At 36.9% G+C, this 14608-nt stretch overlaps 1 pseudogene; it reads right to left on the reverse strand.

The window, feature by feature from the left end:
- Positions 1-1184: 1184 nt before the first annotated feature.
- On the reverse strand, positions 1185-13058 carry LOC101354560 (plasmolipin-like; annotated as a pseudogene).
- Positions 13059-14608: the final 1550 nt, after the last annotated feature.

A 14608-nucleotide genomic window follows, 5' to 3' on the forward strand; every position in this document is an offset into this window, starting at 1 on the left:
TTTATAATCTCGTGGTTTTCTTACTTTGCTCAATAGACTGTCTTCAGGGGCTCCTGTTGAAGGAGGATGGGGAAGCCAGCAATCTCAGTTCAGGGCCATCTAACTTCTGTCAAACAGAGCCAGTTCACTGTATCTGCATATGTTTTTGTTTAAGGTGAGGGTTCTAGTTAAAAATGGTGTTTGAAAACTATTATAAACACTGGGAGTCTTTGAGACATTTTAAGCTGAGTAGTTACAGGATCAGATTTGTAATTTAGAAATTTCACTTTGATGGCACTGTGGAAAATATTTACTTTCCTATTAAATTTTTTTTTAAAAGGCAGTTCCTTGGTAAAACAATCTTTTTTTTTTTATTTTTCAGGTAAGTTCTTCCATCTTTATTTTTGTAAATGAAACAAAACAAAAACCCAGCAACATTGGCAGAGTCACCACCATGACAATTCACCAGGCAAGGTCTGGATTCCCTTCTGCCTTCATTTCAAGTCCTATGTGCCTAATCAGCAGTGTCAGAGAGTAGTTGACTTTGATGTTAAGAGTTGCCCAAAGGGAGTATTGAAAACCAAGGGCTTGGGAAAGGGAAGAAAATCTGGATAGGGTTTTTTCATCATGGAGCCATCGCTTAGAATGGATTATTTTTAAATAACATGTGTTTGAAATGCAGGGAAGGAAAGCCCATGCTATCAGAATTCATAATCCTCTTCCTACAAGTGCCATGTTGGTTTGGGTGCAGGGAAAGGCAAATTGTGTTTTAAGAAATCAGAACGGGTTTCATGAATTTGCTTAGCTCTCCTGAAACAAAGACTAAGATAAATATGTATTGCCTGTTACCCTTATACTATGGCAGGTCAAGGGTTGCAGATCTGAGGAGCCTTTGTTACTGCACTTAGTGCTGGTGAGAAAGGTGGACCCTAGCCTTGGATACTGACGTCCTCTAAAGACAAAGCAAAGATAGTGAGAACCCCACATCCCGTCATCCTTCACTAAATAAGGGGGCTGAGGAGGAGGTCTCTGCAGTTGGCCTGTTTCCAGCCCTCATATGTGCCAACTTTGGGCCAAACCAGAGGAAGAATCCTGTTTCTTAGGAGTGTTGTGAAAATTTGTCTGGTGAACAAGTATAGTCCCTGCCCGGCTGGCTCCCTACAGGGCTTGAGCCTTGTGCTGGCGGGGTGATCAAGCTGCAGCCTTCAGCCCCGTGGTGGGCCATGGGCACAGGTGGATAAGGTGTAGCCGCCAGCCACCTGATTGGTGGCTGCATTGTTGCCTATTGCTCGCCAGGCCTGGAAGCTGAAGGCGGCCCTCACTCCATAGGCAATCATCGCTAAACATGCAGAGAAGAAGGCAGCTGCAGGCTGTTTCTACCACCGGCTGCGCTTCAGGGCCGCAGCTCAACTGCAGCAGAGCAGGTGATGAAGGCCATGATGTAGAGAACGATGGCGCCAACATTAAAGATCATTAACACCGGCGGCCAGGGCACCATGTAAAACTTCATGTACAGCTGGAACAGGTAGAGGATGAAGACAATGATTGTCACCAGCCAGAGGAAGACAGTGACAAACATCACCCAGCCATAGGCCGGGTACAGGTGGTACAGATGTCAGCAGTCAGGGCCCACAGCAGCAGCCCCTGCACCTGGAGGGGCAAGAGAGGGCCAGAGTACCCCAGAGCCACCCCGCAGACCAAATGCTCCAGGCCTTTGCCATATGTAGTATTCCTTACAGAAAATACTTCTCATTTAGTCAGTCAACAAATGGCACTTACTGTATGCCAGGCACTGGGGTGGTGGGGGGAGGGTCCCTGGGGTCCCTGCCTGGCAACTCCTGCACCTCTTTCAGGTCTCAGCTAGGATGTTACATGCTTGAGGACACCTACCCGATTCCTCCAGTCTGGGTTCCAGAACCTTCTTCCGTGCTTGCATAGCTCATCAGGCAGGAGCAGAATTGTCTGACACCCAGTACAGGACCTGGGCCCTGGCGGGGGTAGTAAAAGCAGCTGCAGCAGCATGAGCGCACCGATGCTGGAGCTCACGAAGCCCAGGTCGGGCACTGGGCGGAGGCGGAGGTGCCCGTGCCCTGAGTGGGGCTGCTCGTCCACGTGCTCACTTTTAAAACATAGTATCTGTATGAAAAAAATAAAATGAGTTTATTTCTGTCACTTTGCTGCCTTGTCTTAAGGTTGCTTGGGCATTTCTCAGAAAAATATATAATACTATGATACGTATTTAAATAATTAGTATTCAGTTATTAAATTTAATATTATATAATTTACTCCCTTCAGCAACAGTCACAAAAATCCCTTTAGCAAATGTAGTTGATATTTCGTAATGGCAAAGAATATTTTAATGGAAATAAAAGGTTGTTTTATAACTTAGATGTGAGGAAACTTTTATTTTCAGATTATTCAAAGCAAAATGGATACAAAGGGTAATTAACTCCTCAACCATTTTCTTTTGGAAAAATATTAGATAAATAAAAACAATAAGAAAAGCTGAATTATATTCTTATTTTCTGGCATAAACAATGTAGGACTAAAAATTTGTTTTGATGCCTGTTGTACTATTTCTGGAATATTTAGGATACATTTAGCTCTGCAGATTATCTGTGGTGCACTCAACCCTCAGGGCATGCATGCAGTATTTATAGAGGGTTTGAGGATACATATGTGAATCAGATATGATCCCCATCAGCAGGTACTTCAGCTTAATGGGAAAACATAAATAAAGTAAATGCTAGCAATACAATTTTCCTGGCTCTGTTGGAAGAGTGTGTGTGAGATACATGGGAACAAAGATGAGAAAGAATGGTGGGTGAAGAGGAAATTTTGCTGAGACAGGAGAAACCCCAGAGAGGAGATGATGCCAGAATTTGGTTCTGGAATGATTCTGCCAGAAGCAGCTGAGCAGAAGTGTGGAGGTGCGATCAGCCTGGAATACTGGGGAGCTTGGAGTAGTACAGATTGGCTGGAGAGTGTGGACCTAAGAAAGGAGATGAGAGACTGCAGTATTTAAAGAAATAAGTATTTGCTGTGTTATTAAACAAATAAAAAAATTAAGGTGATATGATATTCCTTCATATGCAGTGTACAACATAAAAAAAAAGAAAGTTACTCTGTATGTTACAAGTAGGTACAACTAACGAGATGAGAAGATTCTGAAAGCTCTAGACTCACTTGCTATCTAGATGATTAGTTCCAGGTCACCAACCTCAAAGTACGTTCTGCCTCTCAAACTTGTGCTAGGCTCTTTAATCCATTCTCTGGTTTCACTGAATCTAAAACACCATCAGTTCTAAGATGCACAATTATTTTATATAATGCTAAGAAAAAAGAATTACTGCGAATTATACAATGACATGCTGTTATTGGATGCATCTCAGTTAACATGTTGGTATGTAAAAAAGTACATATTAGAAATATTGAAATATATTTAATCCTTACAACAACAGTTTAAGTAGATATTACCCCCTTATAAATTACTGTGTGTCATGAATTTTCAGGGTAGCTCTTATTGAACAATCAAATCTGTGGTTATTTACTCCTCAAATGCTGAATTGCCCTGAACTCTTATTTAGTTATCTGTTCTTTTTTAATATTTAGCTTATTTCTAAGTTTTTTTTCTTTATTATTATTATTTTTGGTTTGACCACTACTTCAGAGAATATCTTTGGAGACAAATGTCTGATTATTTTCTTAAAGATTTATGCTTAGGAGGGAGAATACTAGGTCAAAAAGTTTAAACATTCTTAAGACACACATTCTGCCTATATGTATATTCTATATATCTCCATGTTGCTTTTCAAAACTATTGTACTGGTTTTATTTTTTCACACAGTGCTTGAGGTGTAATTTCTACTCTACCTTCATTGGCATTGACTATTACAATGAAAACATTTTTAATTCTATAAGCAAAAATGGTATCTGTTTTAATTGGCATTTTTTTGATTACTGGTTAGATTGAAGACTTTATTACATTAATTTTTAAGGAGCTTATCAGTGGTGTATGTTTCTGGCATTTTTTTGTGGTTACAAGTAAACTATAAATTAAGTACAGGTATAATTATGCAGCTGTCATAACATTTTTAATTTAATCCTATAAAAATTAATGTAATAAAGTCTAGATTTATTTGCATGCTGTATCATAATGACTAGATTAGTAAAGAATGATGCAATCAGAAAATTTTAGAGTCTTATTGAATTTCTTGTTTTGATCTGTTGCTTAGTTGTGGATTTTTCTAGGTGAGTTTCATGTTTTAAAGCTCAGTGAACTTAGTATATAGCATGTTTATGGCCCTGTTAATGCTGACATAAATTTTAATGATTTCTGTGCATTCTGATGCTTTGAAACCTGATCAAGTAGCTGAAAATTATTAAAATTATAGTAGTATGTGCTTAGAATGTAATAGCAGCTGAGTGCTTAGCTAGTTGTGCCATCAGGGCTCCTTTAAATGATAAAACAGACACTGATAAATCCTTTCCTCTTGAGTTTATACCATTAGTAAAAAGTAGTTATACAAGAAGACTTTGATTTTTCAACTGACTTCAAAATGAAAAAAATTATTTCCACTGCGACCTTTCACCAGGATCTTTTTTAATATTTGTGAAGAAGAAGCATTTGGGTTGAACATTTTAAAAGATTATTTTTTCAGCCACACTATTTGCTATTTTCTAAATGGCTTTTAGCAATATATATCACAGTGCTTACTTGAGTTCTTTTTGGGAAAAAATTAGATGTTAAGTAATAAGTATAATGTGGACTTTTCTGTGGTAAAATATTTTTAACCAGTGGGCTCTACTAGAAACAGATTTTTAAAAGAAAGTAGAGGGATTGGCACGTTTTCTTGAAAGAAAATGGGTGGACAAAAGGGAGCCTTGTCCTGGTGCTCTGTATTATGTGGCTATGGATGACTCAACTCATTTGGAGATGAACACAATAGCGTTGGTTATCGATTGTTCATAGTATAAAACTAGTCAAGTTTTGATATTCTGCTGAAGAGTTGGTACATCAGTCAGTTATAATCACTGTGTTATTTAATTCTGAGTATTTAATGTTGAGTTAAGATGGATTTATTTCATGCTTTGATCCAATCCAGCATGTTTTAAATTATTTTGCTTTTATTGGTATTAGTGAGTTACTGTGGATGAAGATATGGGGTTATCAGTTTAACAAAATTAAGCTTCTAAATTATTTTCTGAAAGATAGGTTGGACTGTATAATTATTTTCTACAAAGGAAGATAAAAGGGGAAATTTTGCCATAGAAGATCCCAGACATACATTTTATTCATTATGCCAAAAAATAACAACAGTGTTTTTCTTTGTGGCTTGTTCAGAGTGGCAGAGCTTCTTTGAAGTTTCATGAGTATTTCTACATCTGTTTTAATCTACCTGTAGACTCTTCCTTTGGAATATAGCATTCAGTAACATAGATTGTATCTTTTATAGAGATATTTGGCCATTTAGAATTTGGATTTTTATTTTATACTTTTTTCTTTTGTCCAATTGTAATGGGCTTTACTTTTAATAGCTTGAATTGCTTTTAATCTTTTAAGGAGAGTTATATTTTAAGACCATTGATGCACACACTCACACATACACAAATATGTACATACATACATGAATATGATTGTAGATACAAATTTTCAAAACTTGAGTGTTCTTATCTCATTAAAATTCAGCTGTGGACAAATAAATGGCATTGCTGAAATGAGTGTGTCATGGATTGAATTGTGTCCCCCAGAAATATCTGTCAACTTGGCTGGGTCATGATTCCCAGTATTGTATGATTGTATAATCTGGTGTGATTTCCTTATGTGTTGTAAACTCTATCACTATGATGAGATTATATGTGATCTCCTCATGTGTTGTAAATTCTATCACTGTGATGAGGTTATACTGATGAGGTTGACAAGATTAGGTAGTGTCTTAATGCAATCTCTTTTGAGATATAAAAGAGAGAAGTGAGCAGAGACACATGGGAACCTCATACCACCAAGAAAGCAGTGCCAGAAGCAGAGCACGTCCTTTGGACCTGAGGTTCCTGCGCAGAGAATCTCCCAGACCAAAGGAAGACTGATGACATGGACCTTCCTCCAGAGCCGACGAAGAAAGTGTTCCCCTGGAGCTGAGGCCCTGAATTTGGACTTTTGGCCTACTGAACTGTGGGAGAATGAACTTCTCTTTGTTGAAGCCATCCACTTGTGGTGTTTCTGTTGGAGCAGCACTAGATGACTGAGACAGAGTGGAAATCCAAATTTTAATTACTATACTTGAGTGGAAGTTTCTACTTCCATTCTGCATACTACAAAGCTATATGTGTAATGGGGCACCTTATGCTTTACTGTAGAAAACAAATGTCTTTTGTAGTTTTTCTATTTCACCACTGACAACAACAGATTTGGAGAAAGTTTGACTTTTTTTAAAAACATTGATAACTACTTTTTATTTTCATCTTTTTCTTGAAAATACTTCTACTAGATTCTCATTATATAGAATCTAACTATAAATTTTTATAGTCAGATTTATTTCTGAACTTAAAAAAATAATAGATAAGTAAACCAGTGGTTAAAAAAAATATGTATTTTGCATTTGTATTAGAGCAGATTTAACCCAATTTCCTATGTCAGTCAATCATTATATCATTGTTAGAGATATTTCTAATACAAAATTTAAAATATTCTGAAATACATTATAAAATGATACAAAAAGATAAATATTTAAAGATATTTGGGAATGCATAATAGGAATGAGGGGAGGATTGTGACTGCCAAATATTCTTGAATGAATTTTCGTATGATATAGTTTCTGGACCTCTTCCCATACTGATCACTTTTTTCCAGATACACTCCAGTATTGAACAACATACTCTTGGTATAATTTTATAAAAGTAAAGTACTGACAGTGAGTATTTTCCCAGTTTTAAGAATGATTCTTCCTATCTTGAGTAAAGGAGAGTGAAGCAAACTAAAGACCCAAGGGAGCAATTGGTTCAAAGAACTAATGGACCACATAAACCACAGCCTACAAGACCATGATACCAGAAGAACTAGATGGTGCCCAGCTACCACTACCAACCGCTCTGACGGGGATCACAACAGAGGGTCCTAGACAGAGTGGGAGAAAAATTATACAACAGAAAATCAAATTCACAAAAAAGACCAGACTTACTGGTCTGACAAACACTGGAGGAGCCCCTGACACTATGACCCTAAGACACCCTTCTGAACTGGAACTAAAGCCATTCCTGGAGACCACCTTTCAGCCAAACCGTAGACAGGCCCATAAAATAAACAGTAACGCGTGAGAGAAATGTGCTCCTTAGAGCAATCAATTATACAAGATCTAAAGAGCAACATTTGCCTGAAAGCAAAGATGAGAAGGCAGGAAGAGGTAGAAAATCAGGATGAAAGGAAATGGGGAACCTAGGATGAAAATGGGGAGTGCTCTGACACATTGTGGGGAATGAAACCAGTGTCGTGGAACACTTTATGTACAGACTATCTAATGGGAAGCTAATTTGCTCTGTAAACTTTCACCTAATTAAAATAAAATGGGGATAATAACAAAAAAAGAAAAAAAGAAGAGTGAGAATGGTTGCACAACTTGAAGAATGTAGTCAATGTCACTGAGTTGTACATGTAGAAACTGTTGAATTGGTATATGTTCTGCTGTGTATATTCTGAACAACTAAAAAAAAGAAAAAAGAATGATTCTTCCTTTAACTTATAGTTGTAGAAAATGTATTGAGCTATAGCTGACCAGAGACCATAAGTCTCATCCACAGGAATGCTGTCCAGCGTGTTATCACTGTCAGGTGTGGTTGGGTTTTTAAATTCAAGTTAAAAATATCCTATTGTTGAGTTCATCACACTAGCTATGATCTTGGGCATGTTACTTAATTCATCTAATTTTCATTTTCCTTTTTTATGAAATAGCCATAATAATAGAACTAACCATATAGAGTTGTTATTCCTGTCACATGTATGTTCATTTTAATGTTTATTACTGATTGTGTTTTCTAACATACCTTGTGTTTCCCACCTAATGAAATTCAAAGCAGATATTGTGATGCTTTAAGAGAACAATTACATGAAGATTTTGGGAAGTAAACTAATTGTCATAGGCACTTTCAATTTATAGTACTAACATTTCTCAATTAAAGCAATTCACTTTATTTTTGAATATTAGATTATTATGAATTTTCCTCAATTCCTTGCTGTCTCCAAAAAGTTAGAAGTTGAAGCCTCATTCATCTATTTGTGTTTACCTTATTATACCTTATTATTAACTGAAAAACTGGCTTTCTGTAGTTATTATGGTTAAACCTTGGTACCTAGTTAATGTCCAACAGTGATTACTAGGTTCAGTAAAGCCGTCTTGATGCTAACACTGTCTGATTGGCACCAAGTTGTTATTTAGTCCAGCAGTTATTTTTTGCTTGAGGTGGTTTGAGAAAGCAAAATACTGAAGTTGTAGACTTTTTGTGGGATTGCCACCATGTGATGGGTACAATATGTGAAGAATGATGAACAGTACTGATGATTCTGCTAGTTTCGGGTACACATTTTTTCTTTCTCAAGCTTTTTCATTTATTGTGTGTATTTGATCATATTTGGTAACATTTCTGTGAAATTTTTTTTCTTCTCATAATGATTTTAAAGTTCAGAAGACCTTAAATGATTTTACTATACTCTAGGATTAAATCTCTTTCTCCTTAGAGAGCACATTTCCAATTTTATAATGTAAGTTAGTGAGAACACAAATCAGTAAGAATGTGATTCACTTACCTGAAATATATTTTATAGCGATCTTCTTAAGATTAAGTCAGTACTCTTAAATAAGTAATAATTATATTAATAAAATATTAGAGCTTTTTAAAGACAATTAAAATTATAAATGCTGTGACAGTGTTGTCAGATTAATAAGCTTTCTTAAACATTCCTAAGGCAATGATGAAAATAATTAACAGTGAATTATTCTATAAAAATGTTTTTCCTGATTTCTTATTAAACATGGAGAATTGTCTGCATATATTTAACTCTTATCTCTTTCCTGAAACGTCATTAAAATGACAGTACAGGACTTTTTTTTTTTTTTAAGAAAGGTATAAATTCACAAGGGCAAAGAAATTAGAAGAGGAAGCAACAGCAAATGAAGGATTTAAGCAAATTTTTGAAAGATGAACAGCAGGTAGAAGGATATTATCTGACTTAGTTAAGCAGAAGAATCTATATTCTGAGTGCTTACGGAGGGGAAAACCAACAAGAAGTAATCAGAGAAAACTGAAAAATCCGTGAAAGGCGTAGGGTTTGGAGGTTCCAGTTACTACAGAAGGTGAGGGTGAGGATGCAGGGTGGAAACCAGTGATTTTCAGCTGTCTCGCCAGAGACCAGAGGCCTTGTTTCTGGAAAACTGAACTTTATCAGAGGAAGACCAACAGATACTCACAATTGGGAACCTCCCCACAAAAAACACTGGATGCTGCCCAGCTGTTTCTCTACACATTTGGTTTTCTATTCATATTTAAGAGTTGCTTAAAAGCTGACCGAGAGTTGCAGTATAAGCAGATCAGAACTGTGCCCTGGTAGAAAACCAAATGTGTTGAGGAAAAGCCATTCCATGAAAGAGAAGGACAAAAACAACAGAAAAAAAGAAGCAACAAGAAAGAAACAGACAATGAAGGGAAATAAGAAATGTGATTATAGAAATAACGTTTTCAATAGAAGGGTTGGAAAGTAAAATGGAGGACATTTCCAAGAAGGTAGAATAAAGGAATAAAGAGATGGATAATAGAAACAATGAGAAAATAAAAGCAGCAATCATAAAGATACAGTGTCAAATTTAGTATCAAATTTCAGAAAGAGGGAGCAGAAAATAGGGGAAGACGTTTTAAAAGAAATAGAAATGTAAGAACATTTCCAAGAATTGTATAACCTGTGCCTCCAGGCAGAATGTGCTCCCAGAGTATGCAGCACAGCACATACTCAGCCGTATCGTCACGGAAGCTGAGGACATCCGAAATTAAGACTAGATCTTGAAGCTTGCAGGTCAGAGGGGAGAAACAATAGAAGTAAAAAGAATGAGGAATCTGAAAAGCGTAGCAGCTCTGGATGCTAAAAATACTTGGGTTATGCCTTAAAAATCCTGAGGAAAAATTGACTTTTAGTTTAGAATTCAATAATATATATTTCTTCAATCTGTCATTTAAGTGTGAAGGTAGAATAAAGACCTTTTTTGGACATGAAAGTACTAAAATATATTTCCAGGAGGGAGCAACACCAGAAGCAATCATGCATTTAGGGAAGGGAGAGGAGGAGCTGAGAGGGGAAGAGAGGGCACTATTGTTGGTTATTAAGCCTTTTTAAAAATTTTTTTATTGGGAAAATAGATATAACAAACAGTTTGCCATTTAAATCACTTTTTTAGGCGTGCAGTTCAGTTACGTTCATCATGTGCTCTAGGCCTTTTTAAAATAGTATATTTGTCTTTTGAAAAAACTGTTCTCTATCACTTTACTGAAAAATGTGATATAAAAAGTATGCATGAAGCACTATCAATATTGAATGGGATTTGTGAGAAGATTGTAATTAATACTTCTTTAATGTGAACAAATAAATGGAAGAAAAAAAGCAGGCTCAAACCATGAGCGTAAAGAAGTTCTTTGTGAAGAATAATTGTCAGTTCTAACAGATTCTATTCTAGTATGGTAATTCTTGTGAATTGAGACTAAATTGTAGCTGAGCTGAATTTTAATTCTTGAATAATCACTGTGTAATTAAGTCCAGAGAAAGAATGGGATCATAAAAACAATAACTAAGTACTTGAACTAGTCTGAATTAAAGTTTTTGGACTAAATCGACCTCAATAACTAGGGACTTTATAAATAAAGTCGGTACTGTAAAAACTGAAGATTTTGTTTTGGTGTAGGTAGAAGGCAGCAACTTTAAAGGAAGTCACTCACAGCCATGTTAGTGGTTAGGAGTAAAGGCAAAATGCCCAGAGTGCAATAGAGGAGAGGATTTTCTTTGTGAGATCTACGGAAAAAACTAAACAAAACAGTTTACTTACTTTTTGTTATGGGAAATTGAAGCCCTGTAACCCTATAAATAGCATTCCTTTGAGGTGTTGTCATGCTTTATGAGCTATGAAGATGTACAGAGCTTTGGATCATATAATTAGTGTTTTACATTTTAGAGTGATTAATTATTTTTGTTTGTGAAAAGTTAGCTATTTGAATGACTTGTTAAAGTGCTTTGACGAAAGTGTTGTGTTTTCATAAATGTTTTTTATGAAGGATCATAGTTATCCATAAGTTGTGTTTGTCTCAAGTCTTGCTGTGGAAAATCAGAAGTCCAGACAGAATCTCCTTCTCAGAGAAATTCCCACTATAGTGTTTGACTTATTTGGGCTACTCAGCAGAAGTCTGTCAAAATCTACTTAAAAAAAACTTAAAAACCCAATGCCCACCCAAACTCTTTTCCAGCTATTTGCTGTAAGTTTGTATTTTTATACATGTTTTGAGAATTATATTACTGTATTTTGTTCATTTTATTTATCCAACACATTTGTGTGAAATGCTAAATTGGGTGGAAAGCAGTGAATATGTCTAATTTGAGGGATATTTATAATCCACCCGACTGTAACAATCAGAAAACTCTGCTGAACAATAACATTAGAAGATGGTTGCCATACTGAATTTACTATCAGTGGATATATGAGACAATATCCCATAAAATTTATGGCAACTTAATAGTCTTTAATACATATGGGATTAAATTTGCCATATATGTATAAATTTTTTAAAAATTTTGTTTGCAATACCAGTAAACTACTAAACTATGTCAATATATTTGTTTGTTTGTTCATGCATTCACTGATTACTTGCTACTATCTGGTATCATCCCATTCTGTCATTCTTTCTACTCCTGCCCTATTTTTTTCCTGATTATATTGGACTCTTGCATATAGTCTCTTTTCCAGAACATAGTGATCTTTCTAACATGGAAATCCAATTAGATGACTCTCCATTGCCTGTAGAATAAAAAACTAGATTTAAGGCTGTAAAAAAATGGTGTGGGGGCGGAGTCTGACCTCCACCCCCTCAAGGGGGAAGAAGAACCAAGATCAACAGCCCAAAGCTGATTCCTGTGAGGTGGAGATCAGACATGCTTCCTCTCTCCTCCGTCTTTACCAACTCTGACACCAGCCGCCCCTCCCACAGCACTCTCTACTGGGTTCAATAATTCATTACAATGGCCACACAGAACTCAGACCATCCTCATGATTATGGGATTTATTAGGGAAGCCACAGTTACAATTCAGGATTAGGAACTCTCAGGATACAGTTCTTCCATCTGGATAGCCTCCTCCCAGCCGTGCTCTCCTTGGCCTTAGGCCTCTCCCCAAAGGCACTCATCTTTTTCTCTCCGTGGGCTCGGGAAGCCCAATGTACCATCTCTTGCTGCCAGGTCTCTCCTACCACCGCTTCTCACCGCCTTCAGGGTTACAGCTTGCTCTGTCTTTCTCTGTCTCCTGCTTCCAGGAGCTTCTCAGCGCAGGGATTCTGGGTCCAAAGGACACACTCTGCTTCTGGCTGTTCTTCCTTGGTGGTAGGATCCTCCTCTCTGCTCTGGAATTAGCTCTCTTTCAAGGCAAAACTGACCAATCCCCTTGGTAGGCAAGCATTACCCTGTCTCATAGTCCTGCCCAACCACGTGGATGGGAGTTACAAGACCATGGCTAGAAAGGCCACACACAGAAGTAAGTAATCCACTGCAAAGACCCTTTACACTTCGGCAAAGGAGCCCGGGTGGCACACTGGTTAAGTGCTTGGCTGCTAACCAAAAGATTGACAGTTTGAATCTGCCAGCAACTCCGTGGGAGAAAAGACCTGGTGATCTGCTTCCAGTAAAGATTATAGCATAGGAAGCCTTATGAGGTAGTTCTGTCCTACAGGGTACCTATGAGTTGGAATCCACTTGGTGGCAGCAACACCATCACCACCACTTTGGCATGGATCTACCTTTCCAGCTTCATTTTGACCAAGCTTATTTTTTCCTCCTCCTCCATATGCCCTCCAGAAATAAAACAAAACCCAGTTGCGGTCAAGTCAATTCCGACCCCATGTGTTGCAGAGTAGAACTGTTCTCTGTAGTGGTTTTTTTTATTTTTTTATTTTTTATTGTACTTCAGGTGAAGGCTTACAGAACAAAGAGTTTCTCATTGAACAGTAGTACACATATTGTTTTATGACACTGGTTGATAACCCCACAACATGTCAACCCTCTAACTTCTGAACCTTTTTTTTTTGGTGAAAATACTCATAGCCAAAGATACACCATTTCAAAAATTTCTAAATGCACAGTTCAGTGACATTGACTACGCTCTTCCGATTGTGCTGTTATTCTCACCTAAGATGAAGGCTTACAGAACAAAATAGTTTCTCATTTAACAGTTACTACACATGTTGCCCTATGACAATGGTTAACAATCTCACAGGGACCACTATCCACCCTCCAGCTGTACTAAATTACATTTCTAGTCAAGATTGTGGCTTTCAGTTTCACATCTTTGAATTTCTGCTTTTGCTGTTTCATTTGTCTATAAAACCCTTTTCTATTTGTTGAAATCTTTGTTGGACCTTCTAGATCCATTTTATATTGCTCTCTCTTTGAAGCCTTAGTTATTCTGAGAGGACTTTGGGCCCTTATGTGTCACACCCTTGGTCATAAAAGAACAAAGATGGTTGTAGTTAAAAGAGGGACAGGAACATAGACTGGGAAAAAAAAGTGTACACATAGTGGAGTCAGAGCCTTATTCATTCTCTAATTATCAATGTTTGAAATTTTTAAATATTAAAAAAAGCATTATCCCTAGGGCGTTAATAAGGTAAGCAAATGTTTGCTTTGGTTTTTCCCCTAGTTTACTTACTAAAAGGTAGTGTTTATATAGCCTAGGATTTGAATGTTCATCTCAAGGTATTAAGACAGCCCTTGTTTCTTTATTTTTGCCTGTTTTGGAGGTATAAATTAGTGTTCTCAGATGGGGAATAGATGAGGAACAAGATGATGTGTGAGGACTAAATTTACCTACTCTACAGTGGTTAGGAATAGCCCGGGTTCTCTGACTACATCCCTCCCACCCTCGAGTCATTTGGGTACCTAGGATATTATCACTTTGTTCCTTTCCATTTTTCCCTTGGAAATAACTAACTTGATTTTTTTAAGGGCAGTATGAGATAACCTTGTAATTTTAGAGATTTTTGGGATCTTATTTGTGCATATGCTTTTGTTGTTGTTGAGAATTTTTTTTTGGTTAATATGCCTGGCACATAATAGGACTTCATCAAATGTTTGTAGAATGCATTTGTAAATAATGTCCATTCATGATCCAGAGTGCCCTCCAGACCCGCCTCAAGCAGTCACCTCATAACATAAGTGTGTAACATTATGCACTGGAGTGATGATGCGGTGATGATTGCATTTTGTAGAAGACATAGTTTTGAAGTACTTATATAGTCTTACCTTTTGGCCACTTGAAATAGTTTCTTTACATTTACAATCTTAAGATTAGTTCCTCCATTTATAAAAGTGAAAAGAACTGAAATTAAGGGTATCATC

The sequence above is a fragment of the Trichechus manatus genome, unplaced genomic scaffold, assembly GCF_000243295.1.
Source record: "Trichechus manatus latirostris isolate Lorelei unplaced genomic scaffold, TriManLat1.0 scaffold00283, whole genome shotgun sequence".
Lineage (NCBI taxonomy): Eukaryota > Metazoa > Chordata > Mammalia > Sirenia > Trichechidae > Trichechus > Trichechus manatus.